Raw genomic sequence first — 12,214 nt, forward strand, 5'->3', positions numbered from 1 at the left:
ACTCTATCATATGCTCCTTACCAGTCCAGAGCAACCAAGCTCCCCCCGCTTTCCTCCCCTTTTTCTTCCACAAAATTCTGTAGTAACCCATGCCCCTCCCCCATAGACCTACCTGGCAACCCAAACTGGGTTTCCAATACAACCCACCCTACTACACACTTAATCCTATTTCCTAAAATCTTAGCAAACAACTTATAATCCATGCATAACAACGATATTGCCCGGTAGTCCCTAAGTGTATGCTGTCCCTTACCCTTCGGTACCAAGACTACTACAGCTGTTGCCTGCTTTTCCCCCAACGTGCCCCTCTCCTTCATCAAATTTAATAACCTCAACAAAAAAAACCTTATTAGCTCCCAATGCTGTTGATAAAACTCTGTCGGTAGTCCATCGATTCCCGGCGCTTTGCCCTTATGCATTTCACTTAAAGCTCTCCATATTTCCTCCTCAGTTATTTCCCCACCCCAGTGCTTCCCTATCACTGTTTCCCAACCGACATGACACACTTCCACACACCTGTTCTAAAGCCCCAACTCCTACCTCTTCCTCTTGCCAATACTGCTCATACCACTTATCCGCAAACAACCCCATCCCATCTGTAGTTTGTATAACCTGACCCACCCTATACCCACCCACTGACTCATGAACCTCCAACCATGGAATAGCTTTTGCCTGCTGACGTTGTTTTTGCCTACGCAACACACACGATGATGGCCTATCTCCCCATAACACCTCCTCCACCCCTGCCATTACTCTCACCACTTGGAACCTCTCATCCTGGATTTCCTGCAGCCTCTCCTTAAGTACCATAATGTCATCCATAGGATAGGTACCCTCCACCGCTCCCCGTACATAACAACCCCTTAACCTGTCCTCCAAATAGTTAATAAGCCCATATTTTAAAGAATTGATCCGTTTCCCTTCCCGCACATAATAATGTCGAATCTGTTCCTTAGCCACACCATCCCACCACGTCACCACATCCTCTACCCCTTTTACCTCCTCATTTAACCCCTCCCACAGAGCTGTAAAACTCTCCAACCCCTCCTCATCTTCTAACACACTCGTATTTAACTTCCAGTATCCCCTAGAGATACTAGCTAATGAATCCCACTCGACCTCTGCCACTACCGCCCGATGATCGGAAAAAGCTACTTCAATTGTACGGACAGACTTTGACAATACCCCGTGAGATATGTACAACCTATCTAACATAGCTGTGCTCTACCTCCCACGCGCCCCCACCTACCACATCCCTCAATTGAACATCCACCAAGAGATTTCGTAAGGCTGCCAACATGTGTCCCCTCCCTAGTGGTTCCACATCAGCTCTTCTAATGACACAATTCCAATCCCCACCACCAATGGCCACTGCAGGTAAACCACGTAAGGCGAAAACTAGATCATCACACACAAAATCCCTCTTTACTTTCATATCGTTTTCTGCTGGTGCATACACACTTACAAAGGTTACCCTCTGCCCCATCCACCACCCATCCACACACAATACCCTCCCCCCTCTCCCCCCTCACTTCGCATCAACACAAACGGGCTCGCCTCCTTTATCAATAAACCCACACCACCTTTCAAACATGCAGATGGCAGAGTCAAAACCTTAAACCCTTCCACCTCTAGCACTCTACCCTCCCTGAAATTATGTTCCTGTAGAAATACGACATCCACTCTATATTTACATAAGAGCATACGAAAACATTCCCTCTTCACTCTATTACATAGTCCATTCACATTCAGTCATACACCTAAGGCCTTCCTAAAGTTTCCAACCCTTCCTCCTCTCAACCTTCCCAGGGCCTCCTGCCCCAGGGTCAACACATGATTTTGCACCATCCACCCCACCCCCCTTCTTTCGATGCCTCTTATCCTGGCTACTTCGAGAATATTCATCCTTCCTCTCAGTCCTCTGCGCCGGTGTCAGGACGTCATCTGAGTATGATGCCGCCACTCTCTTCCTCGTGACGCCCTCCACAGCCATGCCGTCTTCTGATGATTCCTCACAGTGAACTTCAACCTCCACTGTTTCATGTTGCACAGAGCACGGTGACTCCTCTCTGTGCCTGCTGATCTCCTCCTTCCTTCCTTTGCATGTCCCGACACTCCCTCCTTGCAACTCAGGGACGGTCTCCCGGACAAGGACGTCATCCTCCCCAGATGGAGGTAAAGTTTTCAAACCCTCGTCCAGCTCTTCCTCCAGCGCCAGCACCTCCTGCTGGACTAGCACTTCCTCCCCTGTCACCGGCAAAGTGGCCATTTCTGGCTCAACACAACTTATGGCTCGCCCATCATTCACCACAATGGAGTCCTCAACAATTTCTCTCCACAGACGGCCACCTCCTCGTTTGCCCTTGGGACTCTCCACGACGGCATCCACACCTGTAACTAGTGCTCCACCAGTCTGCGCCATCCCCCTCCTCTGTTGCACACACGTCGCCATGTGATCGTGCTCCCCACACAGCCTGCGTGTACATCACTGCCCAGCATAAGACACAAGAATTTGGGTCCGGAACTCTTTCATTACAATGTAAGACGGGATTGGATGCCGCAGAGTCATTTTGAGGGAGAAAGTACCCTCCGGACGTCCCATGTACGCACCTGCCGCCCACTTGCCTTGGGTTGCCAGATGCACGGTACCAAACGCCTCAAACACGTTCCTTAAGTCCTCCTCGTCAGCCTCGAAGGGGACGTTGCGCAACTTAACCCACGTATAGTGACGAGAGACGTCTATGAGATGCACTCTTACAGCTGGGGTTGCATCTATACTCATATGCTCGAATTTCTTCACCAACGACTCATACACAGCCGTCGAATTTAACTTAACAAAGATCCTATAGGCCTCATTCAGGGCCACACCATATACCTCGTCATCTTGTATTCCGTACGTCTCTCTTATGATCGTCGGAATTAACACCTCTGCCGTAGAGGGGGAAATCGCCCCACGAAGCAGCTCAACACCGACAGTATTCACTCTACGCTGGACACTCAGCGCCTTGATGCTGCTATGAGAGCTCTCCTGAAAACAACAGAGGGGTGCAGAGCACAACCGTGCTCCACCTCAGTCAGGCAGCGAATGTAAACTGGGCAGATCGCGCACCCTCATCCCTTGCATAGGACGAATGAGTTAGTCAGTGCTTGGGCTGCTACATCTAGCTATGACAGTCTTCCCAGTACCACACAGGCGAAATTAATGGACAAATATGATGCAAGGGAGAGACTTGTTTGCTTTATGCTCAGCAAGGCAGATGACTGCAACATTCCTTACACTAATTATGAACTTGATGCAGCACTAAGGGCAACTCCACGTCGCCTGTTGAGGATGGTATTACTTACAACATACTCAGATTGCTGTGTCGAGTACCAGGTAATCCTTTACTTGAATTATATAACATGAGTTATGTCACTGGGGAACTCCCTAAATCATGGACCAATAGCCTCATTATTCCCATTCCGAAGCCCAATGAACAAAACTCATTTCGCCCAATATCCCTTACTAGCTGCTTGTATAAAACATTCGAAAGAATGATTCTTAATCGTCTTTTGCACAGAATTAAGCAATTCTTGTCTCTCCGGTTGCATGGCTTCATGCATGGAAGGAGTGTGCATCATTGCATTACCACCTTTCTCACTCTGCACACTGACAGCTCATACACTACCTTCCTTGACCTTAAATCCGCTTTTGATGTAGCCAACCGACATGTAATCATTAGTGAACTTGCCAGAATGGATGTTGGAGGATGGCTTCTCCGCTGGATTAAAGGTTACCTGTCCAACAGAAAGTCGTCTGTGTTGTTCCAGGGACATAGAAGTGTAACTAAAGATTTTGAATTAGGAACCCCACAGGGAGGTGTGCTTAGTCCCACCATTTTCAACATTTTGATTAATGCCTTACTTAATGCCATGCCTAGCCAGCCCCATCATTATATGGTTAGTTTTGCTGATGATATAATGATTCACACCACCGGATTCTCCAACACCCAAAACATTCTTAATCATGTACTAGCCTCGTGTCAGGACCTGGGGTTAATAATCTCAGGGGATAAAACAAAGATACTCAACAGGCGTCCTCCTCGACACAGAGGCACAGTTCATCAGATCCAGTTGCATGATGGGTCTCCTCTATAATATGCAAGCAGATACAGGTATCTAGGCTTTGAGGTTCCACTACTTGGACCTGTTGTAACGAGACTTTGTCGCCAATACAAAGAAAGGCTGAGAGCACTTAGAGTTGTGGCAGGTTTTCATCCCAGGTATGGAGCTAATGATAAAATTGTGAAAATGATGTATCTTGCTTATTAGATCATTGGTTGATTATGCGGCGCCACTACTTGCACTCGTGTCTGACTGGAAGCTTGGAGGGCTGGAAAAACTGCAAAACGAAGCAATGAGGATCATCCTAGGATGCTCTCGTACTGCCAAAATTTTAAATATGCGGAAAGAACTTAATATTCCAAGCATTAGAGATCGTATTACTGAAAGAAATATCCTTATTGGGGTCAATATGCTCAGGCAAGCCCATTCAAACCCCTGAACAGAAGACCTCCAAACTTTCCTCAGCACTGGTGAACATCCTTCCAGATGGATCGAAAAAACTGGAACCGACCTCCGCATGAACCAGCTACATGATCTATATCAAGTTAGACAGCAGTGGCACTTCTCCGCTCCATGGATTATTACCCCATTCCAAACTACCATTCCTCCATTTCCCCCCAAAACTCTTCTTAAATCACAACCAAAGCTTCGTCTTGAAGCAAAACATGATGCCTTAAAGCTGTAGTGATAACTTAGTCACACAGAACACTCTTTCACAAATTATTTACGTTCATGGTTCTGTTCACCAGTAAACTGGTGCAGCTGGTAGTGCTGCTGTCACACAGAGTGATGGCTCTCATATAGAAATTGGAGCACCCATCAATAACTGGGCCTCTAACCTTCAAACAGAACTGTTTGCCGTACTCCTTGCACTCAAATGCGTCCATGTATCTAAGGTTGACACTTTAATAGTAACTGATTCTCTGTCATCCATAAATGCTCTCAACTCATTAAGTATAAATTTTGGCATGCTTGTGTCAGAAGCCAGACATAGGTATGGTAAGATTGTGGACAGTGGAGTCAGAGTGCACATGCTGTGGATTCCATCTCACATTGGTCTTCAGATGCATGATAGAACTGATAAAATGGCTAAGCTGTATGCTTTCAAAGAGGGAGTAGATTACAATCTTGGGTTGTCAGTTAGCAGTATGAGAACAATAATACGAAAAGAACTTCAAATGAACTTATTGACATAAGACTTAGGGAGATTGACACAAGTCAGTCCATCTATCATCATTCTATCATGCAGGAGGAGCCACATGTCTATGGTGCATCCAACAAGATAAGCAGACTCTTGGATGTCACTACTGCCCGGCTCCGGCTGGGTTACAAGTATCTTTGGCAGGTTAAATCACCACCACCAGATGTAGACCAAACGAAATGTAAACTTTGCCAGATGGACTATTGTCACACCTTGCATCATTATGTACTGGAGTGTGATCAAATTAATGAATTTAGAAACAACTCACTCAGAAATCTTCAAGAAATGGCAAAGTATTTTGTCCACAGTGGTATATTACAGACCATTCTGGAGAAATACCCTGACTTTGCTAGCTGTAAATAATGCATTACCATGTACTCACCTATTTGTGGTTGCAGGGGTCGAGTCATAGCTCCTGGCCCCGCCTCTTCACTGATTGCTACTAGGTCCTCTCTCTCCCTGCTCCATGAGCTTCATCATACCTCGCCTTAAAACTATGTATGGTTCCCGCCTCCACTACTTCACTTTCTAGGCTATTCCACGGCTTGACTACTCTATGACTGAAGAAATACTTCCTAACATCCCTTTGATTCATCTGAGTCTTCAACTTCCAATTGTGACCTCTTGTGTCTGTGTCCCATCTCTGGAACATCCCGTCTTTGTCCACCTCGTCTATTCTGTGCAGTATTTTATATGTCGTTATCATGTCTCCCCTGACCCTCCTGGCCTCCAGTGTCGTCAGGCCGATTTCCCTCAACTTTTCTTCGTAGGACAATCCCCATAGCTCTGGGACTAGTCTTGTTGCAAACCTTTGCACTTTCTCTAATTTCTTGACGTGCTTGACTAGGTGTGGATTCCAAACTGGTGCTGCATACTCCAGTATGGGCCTGACGTAAATGGTATACAGAGTCTTGAACGAATCCTTACTGAGGTATCGGAACGCTATCTGTAGGTTTGCCAGGCGCCCGTATGCTGCAGCAGTTATCTGATTGATGTGCGCCTCGGGAGATATGCTCGGTGTTATACTCACCACCAGATCTTTTTTCTTGAGTGAGGTTTGCAGACTTTGGCCATCTAAACTATATTGTGTCTGCTGTCTTCTTTGCCCTTCCTCAATCTTCATGACTTTGCATTTGGCAGGGTTAAATTCAAGGAGCCAGTTGCTGGACCAGGCTTGTAGCCTGTCCAGGTCTCTTTGTAGTCCTGCCTGATCCTCATCCAATTTGATTCTTCTCATTAACTTCACATCATCCACAAACAAGGACACTTCTGAGTCTATCCCTTCCATTATGTCATTCACATATACCAAGAACAGCACAGGTCCTAGGACTTACCCCTGTGGAACCCCGCTTGTCACAGGTGCCCACTCTGACACCTTGTCACGTACCATGACTCGTTGTTGCTTCCCTGTCAGGTATTCTCTGATCCATTGCAGTGCCTTTCCTGTTATGTGTGCCTGATCCTCTAGCTTTTGCAGTAACATCTTGTGAGGAACTGTGTCGAAGGCCTTCTTGCAGTCCAAAAAAATGCAGTCGATCCACCCCTCTTTCTCTTGTCTTACTTCTGTCACCTTGTCATAAAACTCTAGTAGGTTTGTGACACAGGATTTTCCCTCCCTGAAACCATGCTGGTTGTCAATTATACACTTGTTTCTTTCCAGGAGCTCCACCACTCTCCTCCTGATGATCTTCTCCATGACCTTGCATACAGGGCCGGATTAAGAAGTCTCCGGACCCTAGGCTATTCAGATTGGAAGGGCCCCTTTATGTTACGGGTAAGCGAAGCGACCCCTTCCAGCTTGGAGGTGGGGGGGGGGGGTTGGTGTGAGCCTGTTTAAGGTCTAATTAAATACATTCTGGCTATTTAGATTAAATTTAATAGGGAAAGTACATCAAGACAACCAAAACCATTTACCAACAGCCATTATAACTATCTTGTTAAATCATGCATTTTAAAGAGAATAAACTCAAGACAGCATAGTATTACTAGATTAGGCTATTAAAGTAGTGACATCATGCACCTATTATATTCAGCATAACCACTACAGCACTATTATTCCCTTTATAAATCACTGACCATTATTGTTATCATTGCATCATGCATAAGACTATCAAATCATACAAACTTCAGAAAATTGGAGAGGAATCTCCCATATCCTCCCATTAGCAGGAAAACACAGCTGTTCTGATGTAAACAAAGACGTGTTGAGTGTTGCCATCTATGGTTAGGTTTATTTATTTTTATTTTATTTTATTTCATTATTTATTTTTGTTTTGATTAATTTTAAAAAATCAATTTTACTCTCCAAACACTTGAACTTTTTAGGTAGGGACCACTTTGCACTTGCACCATGTGCGCAGTCTTGGATGAGCCCCTGAACTCCTTGGACTGTGGGGCCCCCAAATGCGCGGGGCCCTAGGCAAATGCCTAGTTTGCCTATGCGGTAATCCGGCCCTGCTTGCATACTATACACGTTAGTGATACAGGTCTGTAGTTTAGTGCCTCATATCTGTCTCCCTTTTTAAAAATTGGGACTACATTTGCCATACCATACCATGTGGGTGTGGGTGTGTGGGTGTGTGGGTGTGGGTGTTTGGGTGTGGGTGTGTGGGTGTGGGTGTGTGGGTGTGGGTGTGTGGGTGTGGGTGTGTGGGTGTGGGTGTGGGTGTGTGTGTGTACTCACCTATATGTACTCACCTATATGTGGTTGCAGGGGTCGAGTCAAAGCTCCTAGCCCCGCCTCTTCACTGGTCGATACTAATTCACTCTCTCCCTGCTCCATGATATTTGTCATACCTCTTCTTAAAGCTATTTATGGAACTTGCTTCCACTACTTCACTCTCCAGATTATTCCAGTTCCTGACAACTCTAAGACTAAAGAAATACTTCCTAACATCCCTATGACTCATCTGGGTTTTCAGTTTCCAATTGTGTCCTCGTGTTTCTGTATCCCATCTCTGAAACATTCGATCCTTGTCCACGTTGTCAATGCCTCTTAGTATTTTAAACGTTGTTATCATGTCCCCTCTATCCCTCCTATCCTCTAGTGTCATCAGGTTGAGTTCCCTTAACCTCTCCTCATAAGACATGCCCATCAGTTCCGGTACTAATCGTGTTGCAAATTTTTGCACTTTCTCCAATTTCTTGACGTGTTTGACTAAGTGAGGGTTCCATACTGGTGCTGCATATTCCAGTATAGGCCTTACATACACTGTGTACAATGTCGTGAATGACTTCTTACTCAGATGTCTAAACGCCAATCTCAGGTTTGCCAATCTTCCATATGCTGCAGCAGTTATTTGATTGATGTGTGCCTCAGGGGACATGTTCGTTATGATCCTTACCCCAAGATCCTTTTCTTTAACTGACGTTTGCAGCTGTTGGTTTCCTAACCTGTACTCTGTCTGCGGTCTTCTGTGTCCTCCCCCAATCTTCATGACCTTACACTTACTGTGGTTAAACTCCAGGAGCCATTTGTCGGACCATACTTGTAGTTTGTCCAGATCCCCTTGTAATCTTAACTGATCCTCTCTCACTTGTATTCTCCTCATCAGTTTCACATCATCAGCGAACAGTGACACTTCTGAATCTATTCCTTCCACCATGTCATTCACGTAAACAAGAAACAGCACCGGGCCTAGAACTGACCCTTGTGGAACCCCACTCGACACATTCGCCCATTCCGACACTTCAGCACGTACCAACACACGTTGTTTCCTTCCTGTCAGATATTCCCTGATCCATTGCAGTACTTTCCCCTTTATTCCTGCCTGCTCCTCTAATTTTTGCACCAGTCTCTTGTGTGGTACTGTGTCAAAAGCCTTCTTGCAATCTAAGAGGATGCAATCTACCCATCCCTCTCTCTCCTGTCTTACTTCTGTTACCTTATCGTAGAACTCAAGTAAATCTGTGACACAGGATTTCCCATCTCTGAAGCCATGCTGACTGTCATGTATGAGCCCAATCTTTTCAATGTGTTCCACTACTTTTCTCCTGATAATCTTTTCCATGACTTTACATACTATACAAGTCAGTGACACTGGTCTGTAGTTTAATGCTGCCTGTCTGTCCCCTTTCTTAAAAATTGGAACTACATGTGCTGTCTTCCACGCCTCAGGCAACTGCCCTGTTTCGATAGATTTACTGAAGATTGCTGCTAATGGCACACACAGTTCCTCTGCTCCCTCTCTCAGTATCCATGGAGATATGTTATCTGGGCCCACCGCCTTTGAGGTATCGAGTTCGTCTAGCAGTTTCTTCACCTCTACCTTGGTTATGTGTATTGTGTCCAGCACCTGCTGGTGCATCCTACCTCCACAGTTTGCTGGAAGCATTCCTGACTCTATTGTGAATACTTCTCTAAATCTTTTGTTTAGTTCATCACATACTTCTTGGTCACTCTTCGTCAGCTCCCCTCCTTCTTTCCTCAGCCTGATTACCTGGTCCTTGACTGTTGTTTTTCTCCTAATGTGACTGTATAACAACTTTGGTTCAGATTTGACTTTTGATGCTATGTCGTTCTCTTATTGCCTCTGGGCCTCTCTCCTTATCCTTGCATATTCGTTTCTGGTTCTTCTGCTCATCTCCTTGTTTTCTTGAGTCCTTTGCCTTCTATACCTCTTCCATGCTCTAGCACTCTTGGCTTTGGCCTCTTTACACATCGAATTAAACCATGGGTTCACTCTGGTCTTACCATTTTTTTTGTTGCCCTTTGGTATGAACCTTTCCTCTGCCTCCCTGCACTTAGTGGTTACTATTTCCATCATTTAATTTACTGTCTTTCCATCCAGTTCTCTTTCCCACTGCACTTCATGTAGGAAACTTCTCATTCCTATGTAGTCCCCTTTTTTGAAGTTTGGTTTCTCTCTTTGTTCTCCTGCTATTGCATTCTCCACTGTTAACTCAACAAGATATTCAAAACTCAGGACATCATGATCACTAGCGCCAAGGGGTCTTTCGTTGGTGATATCCCTTATGTCTGAACTATTCAAGGTGAATATGAGATCCAGCCTTGCTGCAACATCCTCTCCTCTCTCTCTGGTTGTATCCCTAACATGTTGATGCATGAAGTTCTCCAATACAGCCTCCAACATCTTAGCCCTCCATGTTTCTGGTCCCCCATGTGGCTCTAGATTTTCCCAGTCAATCTCTTTATGATTGAAATCCCTCATTATAAGCAATTTTGTCCTACCCATATGAGCCCTCCTGGCCACTTCAGCTAGTGTATCCACCATTCCCCTATTGCACACATCATACTCTTCTCTTGTTCTCCTGCTGTTAAGTGGTGGGTTATACATCACTGCTATCATCACCTTTGGACCACCAGTCTGAAGTGTTCCTACAATGAAGTCGTCTGTTTCCCTTCTTTCCATTCCTCCCATCTCCTCAAAACTCCACTGTTTTTTTATGAGCAATGCTACTCCTCCCCCTCCTCTGTTCTCTCTGTCTTTCCTCATAATCTGATATCCAGGTGGAAAAATTGCATCTGTTATCATCCCTGTAAGTTTTGTCTCTGTTAGTGCTACAATGTCAGGTGATGCATCAATGATGCGTTCTTGCCACTCTTCACTCTTATTTGTTATTCCATCTGCATTGGTGTGCCATACCTTTAGCTTCCTTTCCATTACTGTATTTTGGGAGATGGAAGAGGAAGGTGCAGGCTGGGAGGGTGGGAGGCAGGGCACAATATTATGGGAGGCTGCTGTGACTGTGGAATTAGTGCTTAGGGGGGGTGGTGGCTATGGAGTGAGGTTCGTTTCTGTTTACTGTGTTTGGTTGATATGTGGTGACAGGGGTTGAGAGGTTTCTGTAAGCATTTGTGTTTGATGTTCCCCCAAAGGCTGAGTTTTCCTGTCTGTCATTGCCTGTCCTGTATCTCTTTCCTTCCACTGGTTCTGTCTTGCTCTCACTTTCAGTTGTTCCCTTTCCTTTCGTGTTCTGTCTCGATTTAGGAACACTTTTTGATAATCTGGAGAGTCCTTTAACAGTGGTTTGTTTTGTAGTATCCTGTTCCATACCACATCTGTCTTGAATGTCAATCTGATTGGTCGATTTCTTTCCCTCGAATACCCCCCCCCAAGTCTGTGAAAATTTTCTACCTGAGACATGTCACTTTCTCCTGTTATTGCAATGATGTTCTTAATCTCTGTTTTTTCCCAATGCTTTCTTTCATCATAGGTCTGCCCTTCAGCCTCCTGAAGCCCATGAATAATTATTGACCTCTCCCTCTCCTCTTCCCATTTCTTTTCCCTCTGTATCTCTGGATCTGATTTAAGCATCTCCTTTGCTGTTTCCCTAATCATCTCCCAGACACCATAATGGCCTGATATTACTGCTGCAAAAGACTGCTTAGATCCATCCCCTCCTTCAGTCCCCTCGCTGCCTGCTGATGTTCCTATTTCAGTCATCTTGCTCCTTTCGGACCTCATCTTTAGATCCTGCTTCAGCACATCCATTTCTTTCTCCAATCTCTGTATCTTCGCCTCAGCTGCTACAGCTCGTGATTCCCACTTCTTGCTCTCTGCAGATATTTGCTCTAACATGTTATTGCAAAGCTCGTTTATCCTTTTCTCCCATTGTTGTTCCATTTTGTTCTTGAGCCGTTCTACCCATTCTTCCTTTTCTGACCAGCCATCATCAGTTCCCTTGCCTTACAATTGTGACCAGGTGAGGCCGTATCAGTGCTTCATTACTTTGTAATTTGCTCATGACTGTAACCATGTATAGGAGTGAAGCTGATTCATTACCTCTGTAACTTGCCATGATTGTGACCAGATCTACCTGGAGTTCATTACCTTTGTAACTAGTTCAGCTATCATAACTTTGGGGTCCAGTCACTGGACCCATTATGTACCTTTGTAATCTTTTGACTACCGCCCACAGGATGGGTATGGGGTGCATAATAAAGAT

Source organism: Cherax quadricarinatus, chromosome 47, assembly GCF_038502225.1.
Source record: "Cherax quadricarinatus isolate ZL_2023a chromosome 47, ASM3850222v1, whole genome shotgun sequence".
NCBI lineage: Eukaryota > Metazoa > Arthropoda > Malacostraca > Decapoda > Parastacidae > Cherax > Cherax quadricarinatus.